General features: G+C 37.7%; 1 protein-coding gene across 1 annotated transcript in view; it reads left to right on the top strand.

Annotated features, from left to right (window-relative positions):
- Nucleotides 1–4,442: 4,442 nt before the first annotated feature.
- TRMT9B (tRNA methyltransferase 9B (putative)) overlaps nucleotides 4,443–26,086 on the top strand; it is a 105,207-nt gene continuing 83,563 nt past the window's right edge. The window contains exons 1-2 of the mRNA XM_066316953.1: nucleotides 4,443–4,523; nucleotides 4,702–4,830. The gene's annotated coding sequence lies outside the window, so the exon portion shown is untranslated. The remainder of the gene's footprint in view (nucleotides 4,524–4,701; nucleotides 4,831–26,086) is intronic.

Here is a 26,086-nt window from a genome sequence, read left to right as displayed (position 1 = left end):
CCAGAATGCTAGTTTGCCTGTGGTGCTGGGAAGTGTCTTCTCATCTCCAAAAACAACTGTTTTCAGTCTTAACATACCAATGTTACAGACTGATGGGTTTTTTTTTTTTCTCCAGCCAGAGACTACTTGTTTTCAGTAGATCCAATGACACTTTTGAGATTTGTCTGAATGAAATTTCTCTCACTTTGATAGTGATGATGACAGCAACACTTGTCTTAAAAATACAAATGACAAAGGTTGACCTCTGGAGTTAAAGGTAGAATGTATAAAAGAAATGAAAGTTTAGAGCAGATTTTACCTAAAGAGAGAAAATCTCAGCTAAGGGAGGCTCAGCTGACTAAGTTTCCAAATGTGACAGAACTGACAGCCATGACTGTCAGATGTTCAAAAATCTGGGACACTGGCTGTAGAACAGCAAGCACAGTATTGCTTACAGGATGGAAGAAAAAGGCATTCACCAAGCATAGACAATTGAGCTACCTCAATAGTACATTAGGGATGTAAAACACATTTTCAAGTGAAAAACTAGTGAGAGACATGAAGCTAACATAAATACCATAACCTGGAACCTTTGATTTTACTTAACATAAACTAAAGTCAACCTAACAAAGTCTGCAAAGTCTGCTTTTGTTCTTTAATTGAAATTGTATTCTGCTGACACACAGCACTCAGGCTCTCCTCTCTTTGGATTTGAGTAAAGTCCAAATGATATAAAGAGCCACAGGGAGAATTTTGGCTGAAACAGAGTAACATGGAATTGCTAAAAAGTTGTCAGGTCTGGAAGATCCTGTTAAAGGCCTGTGGAAATGGATCATGAGATAGGAAGAGCTTGCTGTCTGGAAACACATTTCATATGCATTTTTTGAGGATCAGCTTTGGTACTAATTTTACTTGATATTTTCATCAGTGACCCTGGCACAAAAAGGCAGGAAATTGATATTTTGGTTTGGCAGCAAGTAAGAAAGTGATGTCAATAAACTGAGAAGAAAAATGTCAGACAGAAAGAAATCGACCTGAGTGACTACTGGGACAGTAGAAATGGAAGAATTGTAGTCATGCAAGTGTCAAGCCATGTGCATCTATTGAGAAAAATTATAGCTAGATCCTGAGAGTTTATTAATGGGAAATGATAGAGGATGAGAAAGAACAGGAAACTATAAAAAACCTGATAAAAGCTTAGACTTTTTTTTTTACTGTTGAGATAAGGAATTATTCATTGTGCTATACGTGACTGAGTCACACAACAGACAGTTCTGGTCAGGTTATTTGTAAAAAAAAAAAAAGGAAGCCTAACTAACTGAAGGAAGAAAAGGATAATTTGCAACAGATTTACCATAAAATAAGAATTGGAGATATGCTTTCTCCCCCACTCTCTTGCCAAACGAGGATGGAGAAGGGAAATGATTGCCCTATGTAAGTAATTTATGACAACAGGTAGAAAGTGACACATAAGAAAAAAGATGAAAGAAATGACTAAAAGAAATATAGATTAGAGATTAGGAGAATACTTCTGAGAGTCTGAAGTGAGATTATGAGATGGTTTCTGAGAAACAGTGGGAGGATTTACACACTGTCAAACAGTGCTTGTTAATGCCAGGACAGGGATTACCTGACACGCAAGCTGTTGTAGCAAGGGACTGGATTCCGTCTGAAGAACAGAAAACAGCTAATCAGTAGGAAACAAGTTAGTGAATAGAAAAATAATTGACAAACTGCTACCTAAACTTTTAAAATACTGAGTTCACCCCTTAGTCATTGATACACAGTGAGTGTTTCATCTTGTCTCATCTCAGCAGAGGGATGAAGGAACGGTAACAAAGTCATGAGGATCACGATTGAAATGTTCTCCAGATCCTTGGAAAAAATACAAACTCACTTAGGGAAGAAGACTTTGGAGAAGTGCAAGGGAAGGAGAGGGAACCTCTTTGAAAGACAACAGGAATAAGGCATCCACCTAACCCTGTGCCCAGGTTAGGAAACCCAACAGACCAGCAGGACTGACAGAGAAGGTAAATGCTGTCCATGCAGGAAAATACCCATACCCACCTCGTGTTGCCATAGAGAGGCACGTTAGCCAAAATTAGGTGGGGAGAGAAAGCAGCAAAATCCAAGTTTAGCCATCTTGAGCTTCTTCTAGCAGCACTCCAGAGAGGAAGTGCTCGTGGCTGCTGCCCTGCCTCTGCAAGCCATGGGTGGCACTGGGGGCTTCCCAGAGACTGTGATTATTTAAACCATTACTTTTAGCTTTTCACTCCTGAATGGCTGTTCTGCCATTCTCACTGCTTTAGCTGAACTGGGCATGTTCCACTTCAGGTGGATCCAGTGGAGGACAGAACAGGCCATGCTTACACCTTTGGTGATGGCTCTAAATGGAAAAGGACCAGTTGAGCTGAAGCTGAATCCTCCCATGGGAAATAAGCTTATTACTACCGATAGAATTTTTGTTCAATGCCATTTTATTGGTTTTTAAAAATCCATACACAAGAAACCGGCAAAACCCCATTATAAACAGCTCTCTGAAAATGGCCATGCCAAATATTTCTCTGAGACATTTGACATCTCTCTAATGATATTTTTTGTGATTGTTTCAGAAGGAAAGTGTGCAGCATAACAATCTGTAAGCAGTTCATGCATATTCATGCCTTCCATGTGTTAACTGCTGGGGTATGACTTCAGATTGCTTCACATTATAAATTGTTACTTATTTACCTTGCCAGTTGGTGACCAAGGTAGCATATGTGAAATGAATTTGCAGTTTCTATTACTGTTAGTTGAAATTTTCTGGTGAAACATTTTTTTCAAAAGGAAAAGAAAATTCCCTTACCCATCAATCAGGAGGACAATGCTTTGTATAAGAGTATTTGTTTAGATAATCCCACAAAACATGTAAATTTTCATGAGAAGCATTTTCAAAATATCCAGGAAGATAGCACTGGTGATTTCTGTATATTTCCGAATAGCTCTACCATGGGACTAGTCCCTACAGGCCTCTAATCTGGTAAAATCCCTGTTGTGGAACAAGAAACTGATTTTGGGAAATCCATTTCTTGTCAAAGGTCAGCTCCTGGCTCCATAGCAGTAGCCTCCTGCCATGTGTCTGTAGCTGCACTTAAAAACTTTCCAAATTCCTATTGAATCAGCAACCAGGAGCTTGCAGTTCTGGCTCCCAGCCCTCCTCACATAAAAACATATATGTAAAATTAATAATTATATATATAAATACATGTATTACAGAAAATCAAGTTTTTCTTGAGAACCCACAGTAGTTTCCAACTTCTAAAAGCAGATCTGTTTAGAAAACTGTTTTTAGTTTTTCATCCTTGAATAAAAAAACTTTGCCTCAGCTTTATGGCATTCATTTTGTCCTAAAGTAGTTAAAAGTCATTAAAATTGATGCTTGATGTTTGAGTCACTTCAGCCCTGGCTAAGAAATAATGCTTAAAACCAACTTGGTTTTGTTTTGTTTCAGTTTGTTCTGTGTTGCTTAGTAGACTTTTGTGAGATAGTTCCAGCAGAGAGATTTTTAAATGGAAAAATGCTCAGCATCACTGCAGTTAAACAAACACTAACCTTGTTCATGCTACACAGTGTTGGCAGAAGTTGGCTTTGAGTAATTTTTAGTTATGAGTGGCCACAAAACTGCATTTGCAGCTTGGTCTCAAAAAGTTAATTTGAGCTGAACAAAGCTAGACTGCTACCACTGTGTAGCATTTCTGTACAACATTGCAGTGTGAATTTTTCAAAGGATCTTAATTCCCTTTGAGAAAATTTGAGCTATGGGTTCTCAGCACTTTTGAAAGACACCAGCCCCACGGTACATTATTTAATTACACAGAATTATGTATGCACTAGTAGGAGAAAAAATGACCACACATGCGATAAATAGTTAACTACACGTTAGAAAGATAAAGATCTCATTAAAAATAAAAAGGGAGGCAAAACATAATAGGATCTAAAATACTTAGGTAAAGACAGAGAGAGTTTATTGGCTTGATCCAATAAGGGGCTTATATACCCTAAGGTAAGGTTTATGGAGAATTCAGGTGCCTAAGTCAAATAATACAATCACAGCTGACACAGCTGCTGCCTAACCCAGGAGTGCCTAAAATCACAAGGCTCTTCCTTGATTGTAATCTGTATCTTTAGAGTGTCTCAGATTTTACTTTTGTGCACAATGTGCAGCAGCTGGAGCAGTTTCAGCTCTTACTTCACATTCAGCCATTTACAGTCCTCATCTGAAAAGTTTGAGGATGCAGTTTTGTCAGTGTACTCAGGCCACACCACACACAGATTCACATTCTGAATTTCTTAGTTTGTTGTAGTTGCTTGCTTTTAACATGAGGGGTGGAGAGGTGGAATAACCTTTTATTTAACAATCTCTCTTAGATTATTGATACAAGAATAATTCTTGCACATCATTTCTGCTCCTACAGACAACAGGAATGTTTGCTTCATTGTGGCAAGACTTTTGACAGGAACAGGGCAGAATCGTCTTTGTTTTTGATAGCCATGTCTCTTGCTGGGTAGGATCACTTTTCTGCCCTATGTTTTGCATCTTTTTTGTTTAACAGGGAAACAGCAACAAGGGGTTGCTGTACAGGAGGTGATTGTTTTCTCATTTCCTTCAGTTATCCTGGTTGTGATTTAACAGAATACTGCAAGCCCTGCTCCTCTTCTTTTTTTTTCTTCTTATTTTTACAGAATGGTAGTTGGATCTTACAGTTAGGAAGACTCCAAGCTGTGAGATTTAAGCACGCTGTGTTTTCCATGCTGTGGCCTGACTTAAGTTTCTAAGGAATTGCAATAATGCTGCTGCATTTCTGGGGTTTGGTAAGTCTGGTAATTGTACTTTGAAACTGTGGAACTGACTATCCTGGGGACACCAATAAGTGGAGTCACTCGTTTTCCTGTTTTCATGTTCATTGTATTTTACCTTTTCCCATATGTGATGTGTGGTTGTAGATTTTAAAGTATAGCTGAATGTTTCTACATGTGCAAGGCAACAAACTTAAAAATGTGATTGAGAAGGTCTTATTTTAGATTATTCCACTTCTAAAAAGTAACTGAACTCCAGATATGACATGAATCATATTTGTCTTTCCTTTAGGAAGAGAAACCTTGGACTGATCAGACTCTTTAATTCAGCCATTGTTGCTTGGTAGGAGAGGTGCATATAATCTACAGATTTATAAAATAGCTAAATATTCTCTGGAAAATGTGCTCCATGTAATATAAATTGTAATTATTCAAAGAGCAATGCACTTGCAAGTGTGAAGTACTAAATTTTAAGAGATAAAGTGCAGGAGCTCTCAGTGCAGAACTGTAACTGGATAATGAACAAAACTTGAAATAATAGCAAAGGAAGTACTAAAAAGACTTCAATCAAAGAAGACTTTTTTTTAAAAATAAAATTGCTCACTGAGGAGTTTTGCAAAAAGCAAATAGGTAAGCATTTTTAATGTTTATCAGTATGTTTTTCTTGATCTGAAAGTTGTTGGCTAACAGTTATATTGAATATCTTACAGTTTTTTTCTGAGTTGTTATGTCTTCACTCTACAGAAAAAATACAGGCTGATTGTTTTAAAAATAATGTATAGCAAAAGAAAATGTAGTAATTTTGGACATATGTTCCCCATTCTAACTTGGTATTTGAAGAACAATTTATGTTGGTATCTGTTTATATATTCTCTAATGTTTTCTAACCTATTCCCTGATAAAATATATATATTCTCTAATGTATTCCTTGCTATCAAGCTGAATGTGTTGAGTCATTTTATGATGGTCCTCTGAGATAAATAATATTGAGATACATTTGCTGTTGAATCTAGTTTGCCAAATAGGAGCAGTCTCTTTAAATTTTTAATAATTATTGCTCTTCATTCTAATACAAGTTAAAAAAAGGAGGAAAATTACAGTTATTGCATCATGTTTTCATTAACAGTATGCCTGTGTTGTTAATCAAATCTTCAACCTAATTAGAAGGAAGGAAAAACCCTTCTTATGCTTAATATCTAGCCTCTTGGAAAAAGCCTTCCATTTCTGGGTGGTCAATAATAAATGCAGAATTAAAATCAGAGTTTCAGTCAATTAAAATACATTTTAAGAAATGCATGTACAAATCAGAAAATACTATGCAGCCTACTTACAGTGGTAATTGGAGGGAAAGGCCCCTTATTTGTTATTACTGGATTGGACTGCTGCTAGTATTAGATAAATCACTGAGTCTATATAAATCTAGATAAAGATAAAATCATTAGCAATCTTTTAAAATTCGAAGGGGTTGTTAAAGTCACAAAATTCATGTTTGCCGATTCTTCTTTGGTTAGATCTTTGGGATCAGAGGAGCAATTGCTCCTTGTGTTGTAGATATTTCTCATTCATAGAGTTCCATAGAGTTTTTTGCACTTTTTCCTTGTCTAATGGGTGTCCCTCCTTCAGAGGTTTTAGAGCACTGGGCAAATACTTGTATCAAAGAGGATAGGAAATACATGAGTCCTTCAGAACTCTATGACTAGTTCTCTTTATAAATACAGTGTTTTGTGAAGAGCATGAGCTGAACAAAATGCAATTACTTTATTCACAGTGGCAGAAGACATCTAATTAAATCACCTTATTGCCAATAGTTTTCTTTCTGGCAGCAAAATTCTGACTACCCAATAGTGTTTTTCAATAAACTCTCTCTGTCTTTACCTACAATGTAGGCTTGTACCTACATTGAAACCTATGTCCTGTTTGCTTCTTGAACATTAGTAGCATCACCCAGCAGCACATTGTGTGCTGTAGGCTGAGATATCACAGCCACGTCTTTTCAACCTCTCCTGCAAACCTGCTACAGGAAATGTACACCTTTATTTTACTTCTGCCAGAGATACCAGATGACAGGGTTCAGTTGGGAGACTGTTAGTCTCCATTAGACCAACGTTTTTCAATGGAGCATTTGAATTCTTCATTTCCAGCATGACTGTGTAAAGAACATTGTGTTTCACTCTTTCTCCCACCTGTATTTCTCCTTCACTGTGTTTATACAAGAAGATAATTGAGTATCTGGCCTTGACTTTTGTCCCCAAATACTCTATGTAAAGACAAAAGAAGACCTAATTTATTTTTTTCCATTCCTGAAAATGCAATGCAACTTCTTTCTTTTTTTCCTTTTTTAACTCAAACATGTATTGAACATAATTTGTCCATGCAATTGTAACAAGCTTCAGCCATACTGAGTCTAGGCTCACCACACTTACTCACAGGAGGCTCTGTGGTAAGTAGCCCATCCTGAAAGGATTCTGTGTGATGTGTTCTGTCCTTGTCATACTATATATAACCTTTACATTTTAAGGGTCTTATTTAATGATCTGCATCCCTCAATTTCTGATTGTCCAGGAAGGTTTCACAAGGGCTGAAAGACTGTTATAAGCCCTTGCATATGAGAGTATTTTGAAAATCACATCATATATTTTATTTATCTCCATGTTTCTATTTCTAGTAAAAAAAAAAATCACAAGTTTTTTACATGAGCAGCTCATCCTGCTGTTTTTCATGGGTTTGCTGATGTGCTGGATCTGTTTTATATTTGTGTTTGGCTGTGCTGGTGTTGGTAAATCACTTGACAGCCCTGCTTTTCTCCCAGTTTGTGCTTGCCCTTCGCTGGAGAGCTGCAAACCTGACAAGCTGTTGCCATCATTTTTCATTGTGACATACTGTAGAGCCTTCTTGTTACAAAGTACTTGGTTTGTGTCCTGGGGGGGTCTCAGCTGTGGAAATTGGATGTGTGGCTCACTGTCAAGTTTCCTGGTTCCTGAAATATTTCATCTTCCTGCTGGTACTGATTTAATACCTCAATTTAAGCCAAAAGTTAACTATGTAGCCTAGATATAAATATTCATTATTAATTGTAGAAATAGAAGATGCAACATGGTTTTTCTTTATTGTTTTTAAACATTGGAAGGATCTGCTGTGGGAGGCAGTGGAATCACGATCCATGGAAGTGTTCAGCTGATGACTGGATGTGGCACTTAGTGCCATGATGTATTTGACAAGGTGGTGATCAGCCAAAGATTGGACTTGATGATCTCAGAGGTCTTTTCTAACCTGGCTGATTTCTGTGATTCATTAAAAAAAAAGTGTATTCAGAGATTCATTTTCTTGGTACCTGGATGACTTTAATAAAAATGGTTAGCGGAAAACTCTGGTGTTTGCAGGACTAATTCCTGGGGTAACAGTCTCCCAGGATTTGTGAGTTCTGCAACACCATTAACAAAATAATAGTTAGGTCAGTAGTTGATTTCAGGCTTAAAATCAGGTTATAATGATTGTAGGGCTGAGTCATATCTTAGACATAGTAGCTAAGTAAACTGTTCTGGTAAAGTAAACAGTAATGCATCAGACTGAAAGGTTTCTGAATAAGCTATTTGCTGATAAATTACAGCATAGCAGAGCTTGCCTGTCAAGAATGAGAAGCAAAGAAGGCTTCAGCCTGTAGTCTCTTTTATCCAGATGTCTTTCTCATTGTAAAAGATTCACATTGTAAGAAAAATACCAGGTATTTGTAGAGGGAAGTTTGGGTAGAATAAGAAGTTGTTGGGAAAGAAGAAGCAAAACTGAATGTACATGTTTCAAAGACATCCTCCATGTGTATTTACATAATGGGACTGAGTATATTTACACTAATAGGGCTGAGCTGTACCTCTTTTCCTTGAAATCACCTCTTTGCCAGTGGTGTAAAGCTGGCAGATCATGGATGTACCTCCTTCCTACTTTGTGGCATCACTTAAAGAAGAATATAGGCTGTGTTCAGATTGTAGCATAGCTCAGATTTCCCTGTGTCCGCAGCCTTTTTGGGAGCACAGTGGTAAATGTAAGCAACCTCTGATCCTTCCTTTCCTGGCCCAAACAGAAGCACATGAGTGATAATATGCATCAGTAAACCTGAAACCCATCCTCAGGCTTGGTACTGCTTCATTTTGCAGCCATGATCTTTTTGTAGATCTCAGTAGAAAGACATATTGCCTTTATCAATTCTTACTGCAAATAACAGTTTCTCCATGGAACGACTACGTTAAGACATCTCGCTTTGAAATTATAATTTTAAGGTAATTTACATGAAAAATAACAATACATATAGTTAGATTGTTGTTTTGAAGTAAGGACTTGTATGACATTGTTGTCTTAGAAGTTTGGAGTTACTTGTTTTTCTTTTTTTTTTTCATTTTAGTTTTCAGAATACTGGATTATACCGTCTCTTCCACTATTCCTTGTACTGCATATCTGATTCCTACAATTCTCGTGTTATTATTCTATTCAAATAAAATATATACACCTATATATATATATGAACAATGAACAATGTCTTTGCATATGAAATATCTAAATATTTTTTTAAGAAACTGTATTTCCATTAGCTTTTTTAAGGCATTTTCTGGGGAAAAAAAAAAAAAAAGGTTTTTGATGAAGAGAGTAATAAATGCTTTAAATCTTAAAAAAAAGAGAATTACTGGTTTTTTTCCCATTTGCACTTTTGTTGTAGAAGTGGTGCAGTGTGCTTTTCTGCATTCCAAAAATTTCTCACGAGTTGACAGCTTGATTGATTGATTCATAATTCGTATTGTGTACCAGAAGGGATATTCACTTAAAAACTGCTTGCTGCACTTTTAGGTCAGGGGAAGGACATGCAGGTGGAGTCAGTGGTACCAAGTGGGAGCTGCTGGTTGCAGTGAGGCTGGTTGAGTTTGTCCTGCAGCCAGGGGCATGTGCTGCCCAACGTGGGCTTGGAGGCCAGGCTGGAAGTGCAGCATGGGGCTGGTGGAGCTGCTCTGCTTCTCTGCTCTGGGGGGTCACTGCTCCTTGGTGTACAGTGGTCTTCTGGTCAGGATCACCACTGATTATTCGAGGTTATTGAGAAGGAAAGGATTGCCTGAGCTTTATAAAGTGTGTGAGCTTCCCTCTGAAGCAGCCAGTGCTAGTGTCATTGGTAATACCCATGCTCATCTGTATTCCTGCTTTAAATGCTTTGAGAGGACACTGCTGTTTGTCCTGCAGTGGAGATACCATCTTGTAGTTCCACTGCTTGGCTTCTGGAGTTAGGATCAGGCCTTACCAAAAAAGTGTGAGAAGGTGCTCAAGGGCAATTAAAAATTGTGAAGCAAAATCATGATGATTATTAAAAATTCCACTGTTATCATGGAAGGTGTTAGATAGTGCAGAACAAGATGAAGAAGTTCTTTTTCTAAGGCAGCATCCAATTTCTGTTTTTTCTTTCATTTCAGATAGAACAAAAGCTATTTTTAAAATTTTTGCCCACTCAGTCAAGATACAAGCAAACAAATACATATTTTGGATTATTAAAAATCTGGAATTATTTTTATTTCTTTAGGGACAACTGACATAATATGCTTTATTTCATGTAAATCCAACTCTCAGTGTTTTCTGTTTTAGGGCAGTACCATCCAGGAATTTTAGAAGGGCTTGATGCGCTTGTTGTGCTTTACTAGCTCAATTCTCTGGCCAGAATGTGTTTCTCATGATGAAAAAAATTCACATATCTCCAGGCACATGTTTTCCTTCAGGCTTAGCCCTTAGAAGAAAGGAATTTTGAATTCCTGCTTAACCTGGTGAATGTGCTGAGTTGGAGATATATTTATTCAGTGTTTAATAAACTAGCTGGGAACAATGTTTCAGATGAGATGGAGAAAAAAAAAAATCACAGTTTTAAATGATGTTTAGTTTTCCCACTAAAAATTGGCAGTTAACAATTACATTATTTGTCAAAAAATCTTTCAAGCAAGAAGCTCAAGTCAGCTCTATTTGCACGAAACTAATGGTCCAACATTGTAAACAATTTTTAATTACTTCTGTCATACATAATAAATCCCAGAAGCAACATACATTTGAGTACAAAAGAACTGCATTTTCAGACAAGTGAAGATAAAAGAAAAAAAAATAAAGATTTCTGCCAACCTTTCAAGTAATTATTTAGTTTGAAAAGTTTGTCCGTAAAGCTTTAGAAACTGTATTTTGCATTGAGATTTTCAGTGGGAACAGTACAGTTATTGAACATAGCAAAAAGAATAAACAACTTTTTAGTAACAGGGAGCAACAGACTTTTTTAAAACTATTTTTATTCTATGATTCAGAACTGCTTCAGTTAGGTAGGAATTTCACTAAATAACTGCAACTTTATATTTACTTTATTTTGATTTGCTATTAGATTTTGCATTTCATGAGTCCCACAGGACAGTTCTCATTCTTGGTCTGCATAATCCCCATGGAAGGCACCGTGGGTTCTGTGCCACCAAAGCTTTGATTGCATTAGAGATGGTGGATGTATTGGGTGTCGGGCAGGAATGTGGACTTGCTTATGCTCACACAGAGAAGTATTTCTGCACTTGTACATGCTTTTAGGCAACTGACTGCTGGCCTAACATACTCTGGCTCTTGAAGAATGGAATACACTCAGTGCCAGTAGCTCCATGAGCAGCTGCAGTGCCAGCTCTGGGTTCAGCTCTGGGTTCAGCTCTGGGTTCAGCTCTGGGTGCTGAGAGCCCCAGACAAGAGGATGGGGACTGGAACCAACCTTTGTCCAGCAAAGAGCACGGGGACCTGTGGTGCCAGCCAGGGGACAGGGCACTCAGAGACATGGCAGGAGCTGAGGACACCCAGATCTTCCTGTGCTTTGACTGTGAGGGTGTAAAACCCCAGTTTTTTATTTTGAAGCCCCTTCTTGGCAGCACTGGCTGGAGCTGTGATTCTGTTGTTGCACCATGATTAAAATATTTGAGGGATCCAGACGTCTGAGACTCTGCTCTGGGAAACCTGGTCTGACTTTGTGAGAGTGGCATGTGTGGCTGCAAAGGGACTTCAGTGCCAGCTTGGGTGGCACAAGAGTAACTGGCAGAGTGGCTTCTGAATGGTCAGACAGGAAAGTTTCCTTAACACATCCTTTGGTGGCCTCCAGTTGTGTTGTGTCAGAGCAGAATAGGTCAAGGTGCAATAAAAAGTCCATGTGCACTCTTTTGTGCCTTTTGCTCTTGCCTTAACCAGTCTGTCTGCACAAGTGCTAGGGCAGTGAAATGCCTGATACAGCCACAAACTACCAGTTTATTTTGCACTAGAGAAATTTCCACAGAGGTCCACCTTTAGATGTAGACTAAGGAAACAGATGCTTGGAGCAGTCATGTCCTCTTCTATCTGTTCCAGAGCTGCAGCACAGTGTACAGCCTGTGGTACCTTCTTTTTGCTGCTTTGCTGATGTTGAGGAAGGGAAGTGTTGGAAATCACAGAATGGCAGTTTCTGCAGAGTTGTCTTCCCAGCCATGGATTTCATGCTCTCCTCTTTTTCCTCCTACTTTGTGTGTCGTGCAGCCACAGAAGTAATACTTGTTTTCTGAGAATTTTCTCTGACTTTCTAGGCGCAGCTTCTTTCATCACCCACCCTCCACCCCTTTTGTATGACAAGCCCTTTCTGGTTTCTGGGACCTCAGACAGTATAGAAGTGTTATGAGAGATGTTTTTTTAGGGAAAAAAACACTTGCAGGAGTAATAGTAGGAAGTGCTTGTGTAGGAGTACGGTGGGAATTTAAATTTGCTTTGACAAACTAGTTGTTGACAGTGAATGATGTTTTGAGTGACCTTTTGTACAGCAGAAGTGGAGTTGTGCTGGTGGTTTTGCAACGGTGGACATTTCCAAATGTTCCACCAATATATGTACAGCTTCAAGATGACACCACTGCCAAGAATTACCAGAACAAGAGGCAGTGAGCACAAACTGAAATAAAAAATAGGAATAGTATTTTTAACCATAGGTGTGGTCAAGCTCTGGAACAGGTTGCCCAGAGAGCTTGTGGAGTCTTCATCCTTGGAAATATTAAAAACCTGAGTGGATATAGCCTGAAGAACTTGATCTAGTTCAGTCTCCTTTGATCAAAAGGTGGACCAAGGACCTCTACCAGTCAAATCTCAACCAATCTGTTATTCTGTTGTAAGAAAAGCATGCAATAATACTTTTTAAAGTGAAGGTACTTGCTTGGAGTATTGTTCTGACTTCCTGCAATTTGTGGTTTACACACTTCTTAATACTTTCTGTTGTCACTTTGGAACCTTTAATTATTACACAGGCTGTAAGTGTAAATTACACATGCAAAGAAAAAACCTGACACCAGAATCTTTGTTAATGAATATCTCCAGTTTTATAGTCCCTAGTCAGAAACATTTTAGACAATAAAGAGACAAATTTTGGTTTCTTTGAAGTCTGCAGTTAAAACTTCCACTGGCTTAATATAACAAGGAACTTTCTCACATTTTATATCTAACAGAAAACAGTAACTAAAGCAAAATGGATAGGTTAGTTATCTATTTATAACTATATGACTAACTATGGTATATTTAAACAGTCTGTAAAACCAAAACCAAAACCTCTGGTAAACCTTCAGGCTACATCTGCCTCCAGCCATCAAGCAGCTGTCTCTGGTCTGCTCTTTGCACAATGCACCAATAGCTGCACACCCACTGTGTGTGTGCAACTTTTTGACATCATGGTTTGGCTGCTTGGCAGAAGGGAAGAGCTGGGAAGTTTTGTTATTCTGTAGGAAGCCTTTTAAATGTGTAGAAGCAGCCTGAGAGTGCACAGTTGAGGAATGAGCCCTTGTGTGTGACAAGACACACTTTGTACTTCGCTGTACAAAGAAATCTCTTGAGTTCTCATGCTTGAAAGTGGAAAATACCATTGTCCTATTTAATAAATGAAACTGTTTGTTTGCAAAGCAAGCATATAAGGAATAGAATAAACGTATTTTCTCACTGAAGGGATAGTTTCAGGAAAAGAGGATTAAAATTCTTGGAAAATCAGTGAGGCAGCTACAAGTGTCAGGTGATTATATGGCCTTATGTAAGTACAGTGCTTGGTGTCTAGCCAAGTTTTTCTAAAACTTATAGGGTAACTTCTGTTCACATTTAGGCAAGCATAAATCTGAAAGCAATTCAAAACTCAGCAGTGTTTGCTCCTATGTTAGAGCTTCTTTTAAAAAAGAAAATGATAATTATTTTTTTCTTTTTTACTACAGAAAATTCTTAAAGGAGACGGTGTGGTTAAAACTGGGACTTCCAAGAATTGAATTTCATTCCTGCCTTTCTTGTAAATCCCCTGTAATGGGCAAGCCATTTTTGTAGCTCGATTTCTGGCATAACCCTAGCAAACGTATTTGTGTATATGACATTGAAAAAATATAGTATGTGTTGGTAAGTGTGGTTGGTAGGTGTATTATCTAGTTGTTGTATGGCAGTGTATTAAAATAATTTTGTTACTGTTTTTGTTTAATGGAAAAAAAAGTCCTAATTGGAACTAACTGGGACAAAAAAGTGGTTTTTAAAAAGAAATTTTACTCCCAATTAGTCTGGTAGTACAGGTCATAATAACTTGCTTCTGAAGGCAACCTATCTTAAATGAGTAATTTAGTTGTATGGTTTGGTAACATCTAATAATCTTTTATTATACTTTTAAAGTCTTTTTTTTTTCCCAAGACAGCATTCAGAATGCAAATTGTTTCCCATTATTTTATTTTGTTGGCACATCCACTCTTTTTTATATCACACTTAGTTTTTTTGCAGTTTATATCACCTCACTTTTCCACTTCAGGTTTGATTTATCTTTAAACGTGTGGAGAGACATAATACCACTGAATAATTGTCTCAGACTCTGGCAAATCTTCAGGTATTTAGAAGGAGAGAAGGAAGAACCTTACACTGGCAGAACATTGCTTGAAGGGCTGAAGATGACTGGCTAAATCAGATGAGTACTAATTAGGTAGAATTTTTCCAGTCTGTCAGTCAGTCTTACAGATTTTCTTGATCACATACTGAACATATTCAAAGCAAGAGAGTAGATACAGTGAATTCAAGAAATCTCTTCAGAATGATGCTGCTTTTGAAAGAGATTTGTGAACTGATGTTCAAACAGAAGCATAAAATGTTTCCATATGACAACGGGATGAAAGATGTCAGATCTCAGAAAAAGAAGTTAGGATAGACAAGAATGCATTTGGAAATGTGTTAGCTTTTACTGGAAGTGTGAATTTGGACATCAGAGAACTCCTGTAATGCCTGCCAGGCTGTGTTCTCTGTCCCCACAGGGCTTTTAGCACTAGAGTTGCCCACTAGGCAGCATCAGATGAATCATCCTGAAAACCAAACAAGACAACTTTACTTGAGAGAGAGAATATAGAATATGAACAATCCAACTGCCATCTGTATGTTTTCCTGATGAATGGCATTATCACATCTTTTTGTGCCAAATGAGTAAACTGTTTTCACCACACAAATACTGTCTATTCCAGCACACATTGCATGCAAACTACCAGCACAAATTTCAGGGTGATTGTTTGCAATGTGAATTCGCTCTGCCAGTTGAAATCCTATCCAACCAATTCTGGTTAGAAAAGTAATCTAAAAAAGAAGTGTGGGTTTGTGATGAGTGTTAGGTCATGAAAATTGCACAGCTTTCCAGGGGCTTATAAAATGCAACTGAGTCCATCGCTGTCACAGTACTTACTGATGTACTTAAAACCAGCTGACTCACTTACAGAGAGATGTACAAGCTGAAAATGTATATGAAAGAAAAGAATAATGGCTAATAGGAGACTTGTATGCAGGAGCATTTCAGTGAACAGAGAATAAAAAGACAAATTAAGATGATGTGGTCTTCTCCACCGTTTCACAGGAACCTTCCAGCACATCTAACCTGGTTTCAGGAAGGAAAGTAACATTTTTGGTTTACTGTCTGTTTAAATGACATAAATATATGTTCTATGCTTGTAGAAAGAACTCTTTTTTAAAAAATCTAACCTAACCTTTATAAAACAAACTTTTTTTTTTTAGAATGAAATAGTTATCATAGCTAAACTATCTCTCATATAAGTTTTTCATACTGAGAAAACCTAGAGCTCTAGATTCTCAAAAAGCATTTTCTAGCTTAAATGCAGCGACTTTTAAGATCTTAAGTTTTGGCTCACTGAGTGGTGTTTCTTTGTGCAGTCTGTCTTACGTACAATAAAGCCTACTAAGAGATTTCCCAAAGCCTCTGTGCAAATCCACAATTTCTGGCAGCTCATGTTTATTCAATGATAATGTGCTTTCCATGGAATAATCTCAGTAGTGGACCAATGGCTGCCTGAGCAAAGCTCTGTGGAAAGAGAAAAGTCATAAAAACCCCTTCAATTTTCCTATTTATAAGAGAAAACTAATTTACAGCAACAGAGTACAAATACAATCAGAATTCATGTTGTAAGATGAGTATATAAGGGCAACAGTGGGGCATGTTTCACAGTTGTCCTTCTTGGTCCTGCTGCTCTTTGGTGTTTCTCATCCAGCACTGTTTAGTACCAAATGTTTTCAAACCTAGAGGGTATCAAATGGTGTTAGCCCTGGTATAAGGGCAGCATTGAAAAATCTGCCATTACAGAGCAATAAAAGTAAGAATAAGTACTCTTCATTTACCATGAAGGGTATTTCCATTACACAGCTTTCAAGGAGTAGTGCAAAAGAACTTTCTGAAATTGTGCTTGTGACAATGACCTTGGTTTTTGAAGATCCAGGAAGGGTTGGATTGTACTTGTAAGCAGTATGTATTGTAAGCTGTTGACAAAAAGTCACACTTCTTTTTATTATTCCCTTAAGATGTGCATTTATCTTGCATTCTGTATGTACCTTTCACCTCAAGATATATTTATTAAATGATTTATGATGCACTTGAGGTCCCCCCACCCTTTGTGGTAGAACAAACTGCTGTATGTCAGCAACATGACTTGTTATGACAAGAAGCACAATGCCTAGTTGACAATGCAGTGCAAAGATCTGAGACCCAAAAAAATGCACCTTTGCATGAGGTTCTTGACATTGAAATGGACATCTCTACGAAGATCTCATTAGACTTACTGAGGCTGTACAAGAACTCAGCCTCACCTTAAGAGTTCTGGTTTCTGAAATATTGTTTTAGTAGAAATATCTGACCCTGATAGAGAAGAGGATAAAAGATTATCTAATGAACTACTTAAGTCACTGTCTGCTGCACCTTGCATTTACATGCCAGCTCCTGAAGTTGAGTATGTGATCAACTGTTTAACTTCTGGAAAAAGAAATAAGAAAACAAGAAGATTACAAGATATAAATTTAAAAACTAGAAGTTGTTTTAGGAACTTGAAACTAAATCAAATTTGTAATAGTTCTCCTTTTTAGTAAATAAAGCTAACACAAAGTATTTTTTAGTACCTCAGACTCATATGCAGTGATTTGGGTCTTGAAGGAGAGAGACCTTTTTTTAAGCATTTCCTGATACTATTTGCCAAACTCTGTTAAATGATTTACTGAGTGGTTTCAGGGCTCAGTTATTGTACAATTCTTCAGTGTTAATATATCACTCTTTCATTTGGAATGGAATTACCAAGGAAATTATTTATCTTGATATTTTCTTGGAAACAGTAATAATTTTTTGTGTCTCACAGCATTTGAATTCCATGATGGTTATTTAAGTGTTTAAATTTTTAAAAACATTTTTAATCATTTCCACATCAGTTCTTTGTTTGTCTTTCACAAAAATCTCTAATATTACCAGTAGCAGTTCTGTTTCTCTGTCTCATTCTTTGCCATATTAATTACCTCATTAGCTCTCCTTTGCCATAGGGGAATCCCATATTTCTTTCAAATTGTGCAGTTTATAAAACCAAGAAAAATAAACTGAGATCCATTTGTTCAAATCTTTATTTGTCCTTTCAGACCAGAACAGATAATGGTGTACCCTAAACTTACCTTTTTTTCCCCCAGCTATGTCAGGTGGTCTTGTGGAAGGTAATATCTGTCCCACTGAGCTTGCTTTACTTCCCTGCCGTTCACCCAGGGTGTGGTGTGGCTGAAGGAGGGATGTGTCTGCAGAACTAGGGGCTCTGTAACATGTGATTCCCATTCTTTGTTAAAGCTGGGAGATGAGAAGGAGCTCTCCTCCAGTGACTCTGTGCTGTACAGTCACAGAAGACAGAAAGCATCTCTGTGCCATACAGGGAGGGCTGTGCTCTGCTGTACTCAGCTTTTCAGCTGTGAACATCCCAGGATGGGAGCTGCAATTGTGTTCCTTGATCAACTGTCCCTTAGCAGAAGTTCAAACATGTGAGGAATTTTTTCCTATTCTTTTGACTGAGAATTTTCTACCTTAAGTGTTATTGATGTTGTCTATTTTTTTACTGCCTATAACTCTAAATGTTATATGTGCAAACATGTATGATCCCTGATAGTTGTTGCTTAGCCAGCTGCTTTGTGACAACATATTCAATGTCCAAAAAAGCCAGAGGAAAAAGCATATTTCATTAGTTACTCTGGTTTGCAAGTCATATTCTGAAATAACTTTTGGTGAAAAAAATTTTGAAACACAACCTTTCCATAAGGTACAAAGTAACAAGAATTCATACAGTTTTCAGAGTAGGAGAACTGGATGTCAGCCATGATACTCACAAAATAAAAATAAAATAAAACAAAATAAAATAAAATATACTCAATTTGTTGATCCTCTGTGTTCTGACAACCTAGATTATCCTCATGATAACCTTTGTAATCATTGATTTTAAAGTTCTATACATAAGAAAGTCTACTTGTTAACAAAGCTTAGTTTACTTGTGCTGGAAATTTAGAACATGTCTGACTACTTTTCAAACCAGAATAGTGAATTGTGTTACAGCACTGAGAAGGCTGATACATAAAAGGAAAGCCAAACAAAAACATAAATAAGAAATGTTGAAATACAGGTTTATTAAGTTATGATACATGGTAGCTTTGTAAATTCATCAGGAAAGAATGTTTGGATTTTTTTAACTTAATGAACACATGAGTCTCTTTATCACATGCCTCTATAAATAAGTGTCTTTGCAGATGTTTTCTCTTTATTGAAAATACTTTTTCTCTCTTCAGGGCATGCTACACTATTAAATTAAACTTTGAATTCCCTTATTACATTTATTACTTTGAATTCGCTTATTACAGAAGACACTTAGAACACTATGGTAGGCATAGCACTGACATAACTTTTAAATATCAATTTTAAGAATCATTTACAGATTAGTAGTGTAGCACCTATATATTTTATCTGGCAAAACTTTTTAATACAAATTCTAAGAGCTGTTTGCACATTATTGTAGTATTTCAGAGATGCTATGTCTGGTTAATCAAAAATGATCAGCTAATTTCTTTGAGAGCGATATCTCTGTGAGAAATACAATGAAATTCACTGACTGCTAAATGGTCTGGGTTACTTAGGGTAATTTTATTATCCTAATTAATTATTCATTATTTGTCTGTCCTATTCATACTTCCTGTATCTGCAACCACTTTTCTTCCACAGTGAGGCTTAAACTGGCAGTTGTTCTCTAGTGTCAAATATCGTGTTGTCACTGTTACCTCAACAAATCCAGCTGTTAATGACTAGACAGTTTCTTCAACAGACAGAATAAACACAATCACAAAACTATTTCTGAAGAGGCTTTATAAAACTCTAGAGAGGAAAGGATGAAAGAAAAATAAGGAGTTACTGTGTAGTTTAGGAATTTTGAAGTACAAAATACTCTGATATACTCCTGTTTATATTACATTTCAACCTGAGATAATCCACTATTCATGTCCTTTACACTAAAATCTGAAAGTAATTTAGAAATATAACAATTAGTAAGAAATTGTAATAGCTGTTATTTGCATTCTCTGTTGAAATGTGCTACCTGCTGACTTAGCAGAGAAATTTCCCCCTCACCCCCGCTTTTATTTTTTTAAACTTAAAATGTTCAAATCTGGTTCTGCTGACTACACTCATACTTAAAGAGGTAAATATTACAAACCTAGAATGTCTTTGCCTTCCAGTCAAGTTTGGCCTGTACTGATACTTGCAAAGTTAAGCAGTTGTCCCATTCTTTAAATATAGCTCTCTTTCCTGGGCGTAAGAAACATTCAGCACAGTTCACACACATCGTAAATTGCTTCAAGCTCTTCCTAAGAGGAATTTTCTTGGCATAGCTTCTAGGATGCATGCTTCCCTCATTAGAAGAGAACTCAAAGAAATAGAGTATGAAACTGCAAGAGATGACAAAGAGCTGTAAAACTAGCTTTGTATGTTGTGATAATGTCTGTGAAATCCTTCCTTCTGTGATACGAAGTGGACATGATGTGAAAACCGCATTGGGGACAGAGTTGTAACAGAAGTCCTGACAAGGCACTGTTCTAGCACTCCACTGTATAGTGGCCAAGGATGTAGACCTCTCCTGCCAAGAAATCACCCAAGGTAGTGCTATGTCATCATGTAACATTCAGTTCCAGTAGTTTGCCTTACTTCGAATCCATCACCAAGAGAGGAAAGGGAAGGAATGTTGGGCATGTGTATAGTTGTGATAAGTTATTAGTGCTCATGCAACACTGACATCCATCAGACTCTGAGGGAATGGAATGCAGTGTGTCTGCAGTGTGGTGAGGATATGTTTGTGTTGGATTAGCCCGTGCTAATGCAGAGTGAGATTTTCACCATTTTATTCATGCCACTATCGTATCTCTTGTAGACAAGCCACATTACAGCCTTACTGCAGTGGGCTGTGGCTTGAGTGCTTTTCAGATGTGGAAGTGGTTTGCTTTGTGTATCTATAGTAACCACCTGCTGGCATTTTTACCAAGTGCTGTGCATAGGCTGAGAGTGTGGGACTGTTATTATTATCTGCTTTATAACTTATCGCAGAAGGCAATGTAGTATGAGGAAGATAAATTATCTTGAAAGAAAACAGTTCATGATCTGAAGCGCTTCAGCTCTGTCAGCAAAGATGCTCATGAAGTTTAATTGACCCTGCCAAAAATAATTGTATAGAGAAACCTTTGGGTGTTATAATTCACCTTCCTTGATCTGAGAACAGGTAAAAAGTACAGTGGCTGCGTGGGCTGGAATGCTCTCAGCTCTCATCACTTCCCTGTGTGGTAGACATGCCTTTTAGTTAGTGGTACAGCAATCTGCAGGTGAGTTTATGTTTTATCCAAAACATCGCTTGTAATTAAATGTCTCCTCTTCTCAGTGGTGCCTAGTTCTGCTGAACTGTTTTTACTTGAGTAATAAACATTCCTTTGCACATTTCAAATAGCAGTAAGTGTAGTGGCAGTTACATGTGGTGAAGGATTACTCAATGACAGCATCTTATCTTACCTATGTGTGAAAGGCAAGAGGTTTTATGATTGTGAAATTACCCACTGAGCAAACTTTCTTAAGAATTCACCAAAGAAATTAGTTTGAAGCAAAGGTAAGGGTAAAGAAATAACCAGAAACCAAAACTATCACATCGTTTTTCCGAATAGAATGCTTTAAAACTTGTCAAGCTGCCACTGCTTGGCTTGTGCCACTATGCCCCTTCCTTAGCACCCAGCCATGTGTGCTTAGGAGCTGTTGATTTCCTCCTCATATGTTTTTTATCCTACCATCTCCTTCGGGTTGTAGCAATAAAACATGAGTGGACTTGGGAATAAAAATTAGTTCGGAGTTACAATCACAGAATGGTTTGAGCTGGAAGGGACCTTAGATATTATCTATTTCCAACTTCCCTGCTGTGAGCAGGGACACTCCACACTAGACCAGGCTGCTCAAAGCCACATCCAATTTGGTCTTGAACACTTCCAGGGATGGGACATCTATGACTTCCTTGGGCAAATTAATAGTGGTACTGTGATACTGAATTAGTGATATAGTGATATTAGTGAATTAGTGATATTGCAGTCAATATTACTTTGTTGATGTCTTTGTGTGTTTTCCAGTGAAAGTAATGATGAAGAAATTCTGTTTCTTTATGTTTCTTGTCACCCTTTCTCTGTCACCATTTTACAACAGATATTTTGCCACTAAAGCCTATTTCTTAGTAGGTAACATGTTACAGAGCATGGAGTAGCATGTTACAGAACTTGGTGCATAAAAGTCTTACACCTTTTCTTCTAGGATGTCTTGTGTATCTAGAGAATTATCATAACCTAAAAATACTTCATTGCCTTAAAAGCAGGCAGTGTTAGAAGTCTTTCTGTATATTGTGAATCTGAAGTCAGGTGGAATTCATGTTACCTCACTTTGTAAATTATGTGGTTTTAAAACTGGTTAGCAGCTTGTTCTGATATCGGCATTCCATAAAAAAGTAAAGTGTGTTTTTGAGAACAGGGCAGTATGTTCTCTGCCACGTCAAAAGTGAAAAGTGCAGCTTCAGATACTGGAAGTTCCTGCCAGATGATGCAGTTTGTATTAAATCATCCAACCCTTATGTTGATACTTTGCTGAGCTGTTCTGACTTGTGCAGAGATGTTTGAAAAAGATTTGTCCTTTGAAGAGAAGGTAAGTAAGCTAGGCACAGTCATCCTGCTTTATTGCTGTAACATCAAGGCACTATAAAATCCGCAAACAAAGCAGATGGGAGAGGAATCTACAGCTTTCCTAATTAATTTACATAATCTTTAGCTTTTCAGCTCAGTTTTTATGTACAGAGGTAGTACCTCATCATTTGAACAGTCTCTTACCTTTCCTATGCACATTATTTTAGAATTTTTGAGGCGTCAGGATTCCTTCACATCTTTAAGTATTTTAATTATGAAAACCCTCTTGATCGTTTGAAATTAGCTTCCTCCTAAACATCCACAAGTAATGATGGTTGTTGGCTCATTTTTATACCATGGCTGATAAAACAGCAGATGATGAGTGATCTGACAAGTATTGCAACATTCTGGCAGTATGATTTGTTTAATTAAATTATACATGATAATATAGGATATGGGCTGCTCTGCTGTGAAGCTTGCCTGTATGGGTAAGTCTCAGTTTATATTCCCTTACTGGGTGCAAAATTCCTTATATTCAATGAACTATTGGATAGAAGTTGCATAACATATAACAGCTGACCTTTTTTAAATTCATACTCTAGATTATGCAGAGATAACATTTTGGAGTTAAAATATCAAGCATTTTCCTATTTTTTTCAGTCTTGCCAGAACCCACAGTATCAAACCTATGGTTCTCTAAGGCATGAAAAGAAGTTGGATATGAGTTTTAAAACCTGCTCCCTTGCTGACAAGGCATTAAGCACAAAGAAACGTGGTAACACAAATCAGCAAATTATCAGCTTCTGGCTCCTCCCAAGTTTCAGCTGACTTCCTACCAGACCTGTGAAGCAAGCTGTAAGAATTATCTTCCTCTAGGCACTAGGCAGCAGTTTCCAAGTCAGCTTGCTCCACAATGCCTGCAGATACTTGGTGGAAACAGCAGATTTTATCTTGCCTGGGGATTATGGTCTGCTGCCTGAAAAGATGGTGTTGACAGTATGTTCCCTATTAAAAATGCAGTAGTACAGTATACAACTTACATAATCATCACTCAGTAATAGAACTCTTCAAAGCACATCCTTACCAATCTCCTTTGAATATAAGCAAGGACAATAACCTGGGGTTTATCTGAATACACCTGAGGAACAAATTCTGCTTTTAGGATATCCTTGACTGTTCAACTTCACTTATTTATTCATATTTGTATGTCAGGTAGGAAGGTTGGAATCATCTAGACCAATCCCCATGCTCAAGCAGCATCAGCTAGAACCAGTAGCCCAAACCCATGGCTGTCAAATTCTTAATACCTCCGCAAGTGGAGATTCCAGAGGCTCTCTGGGGAGCCTATGCCAGTGTTTGGCCCCACTCACCAGTAAAGAAATGTTGTCTTGTGTTCACATGAACTTGCCTGTGTTTTCATCATGCCCATTGCCACCTGACCTATTGCTGGGCACTACTGGAAAATCTGTCTCTCTCATTTCATTGCATCATGTATTTATTGAATGATAGAATAATTTAGTTTGGGAGGAACATTTAAAGGTCATCTAGTCCAACTCCCCCTATGATGAGTATGGATGAAGCTCTGAGCTGTTCCCTTCCCCAATCCATTACAGCCATTTATGTGCCTGAGCTTTCTTTTCTCCAGGCTGGAGAGTCTCAGTCTCTCCTCATACAACAGATGAGTCCCTTTATCACTTCTGTACTGGACTCACTCCATTAAGTCCGTGTCTCTCCTGTACTGGGCAGTCCACTCCTGGTTGTGCAGTGCTCCAAACTATGGTCACACAAGTGCTGAATGGAGGGGAAAGATCACTTTGCTTTGACCTGTGGTCATTTCACTTCATGTTACCCAGGATGATGTTGGCCTTCTTTTCTGTGAAACTGCACTGCTGATTTGTGATCAGCTTGTTGTCCACCAAGACCCCAATGGCCTTCTCTGCAGTTCCTTTCCAGCAGGTTGGTCCCAGGTGTATGTTGTGCCTGTGTTTATTCTTCTCCACAGTTCTCTTCAGGACTTTGCATTTCCCCTTATTAAAATTAATGAGGTTCCTCTTGAACCAGCTCTCCACCTTGTTGAGGTCCCACATAGTAGCACAACTATGTGGTGTTCCAGCTGCTCCTCCCAGTTTTGCATCATCTGTGAACTTGCTGAGGTGCACTCTGTCACATCATTTCAGGTCATTAGTGAAGCTGTTAAGCAGTATTAACCCCAGTAATGATCCCTGAATTACACCATTTGTGACTTGCTTCCAACTGGACTTTGTGCTGCTGATCACCACCCATCAAGCCTGACCACTCAGTTAATTTTCAAGTTGTGTAGTTGTCTGGCCTTTAATTTGCCAGCCTGTCTGAGGATTTATAGGGTCTGCCTGAACTCAAGTTGAGGTAAACAGCTTTACCTGCTCTCTCCCCTCATCCAACGGGCTGCTCACCTTGTAGAAGGTTGTAGAACAGTGTAAAAGCATGATTTGCCTTCTGCAAACTTGTGCTGATTGGTCCCAATCTCCTTTATTCCCTTCATGTGTTTGGAAATGGTTTCCAGGATGGTTTTCTCCATCATCTTTCCATGGATATAAATTGCTGCTATATTGTTTGCATGTGGTTGCAGAGCCCAGGTAATAGATTTGATAGGAAAGCTGTCCTATTCATATTATTTTAGAGACACTTAAATAATGGAATTTCCAGATCCTGGATTTTCTAAAGCATCTCTCGGTTATCTTATGGAGATCAAATTGAAATTTTTCTTGTGGCCAGTGAACAGGAGGAGACACGGAAAAGGAGCATGTAGAAATCCTGTAGAATATTGCAGGCAGTGAGGCTTCAGGGATTGAGAGGAGTGTGTGTACAAAATATTGTGTTTGAAATGAATTCAAACTATGTATTTTTGGAATTCAAAAATGTATTGAAAAAATTAAAAAAATAAGTATTTTTCCTGTTTTCATAGCCTACTCCTATTAGAGCAATGCTACATTCCAACTGAACTGATTAAAAAGAAGTCTAATATTCCAAGTTAATGCCTGCCTTTATTTTATAAGTAAAACCCTGAAGAGTGATCCAAAATCAGTGGCCTTGCAAAGGTTTGGGAATATTGCTTAAAACTTTGTCCTTCAAGATTATTTAGTTTCATTTTGGCTTTTCAAGACTGTGGACAGACAAACAGGAATGTTTGAGGCCAACTCCCTTATTCCATTCAGCTGGATATCACCTTACCAGAAGTGGATCTTTAGGACATACTGGTGGGTTTGTGTGGGCAAGTGAGATATTACCTACCAAACTAACCATGGCAGAGAGGAAGAGAAATTAGAAATCTGTCAGAAGATACCTCAAAACAATGCATATTATGATAGCTAATTTTCATTCACTTGCTAATCAAGGAGGACAAAGTCATTCCTGCTACTCAGACATCTGAGGTTTTTTTTCAGTCTTTCTCTTGAACATAAATATGTCTTCTCTTTTTAGGTGTGGGTAAATCAGACAAGAATCTAGGTGGCAATGCAATCAGACAGAATGAAATTATGAGGCTTTATAAATAATCCTGTTTTGACTATACTAAATATACTCAGAGGAGTTGTGTGATTGGATGTGGTGTATGTAAAATCAAAGATCTAAGAGAAAAATTGAAGACAACTGTCAGAAGCTTTCTGCTCTTGTGATTGAAGGCTAGAAAAATTGAGTTTCGTATCAGCACCACAGTGTCAACAATGTTAAATAGCCTGATTACTGAAGCAATTAAAAAGAATGAAATTATGAA

This window comes from Sylvia atricapilla, chromosome 4 (assembly GCF_009819655.1).
Source record: "Sylvia atricapilla isolate bSylAtr1 chromosome 4, bSylAtr1.pri, whole genome shotgun sequence".
NCBI lineage: Eukaryota > Metazoa > Chordata > Aves > Passeriformes > Sylviidae > Sylvia > Sylvia atricapilla.
Note: the sequence above shows the minus strand (reverse complement) of the source record. Positions and strands in the feature narration are given on the sequence as shown.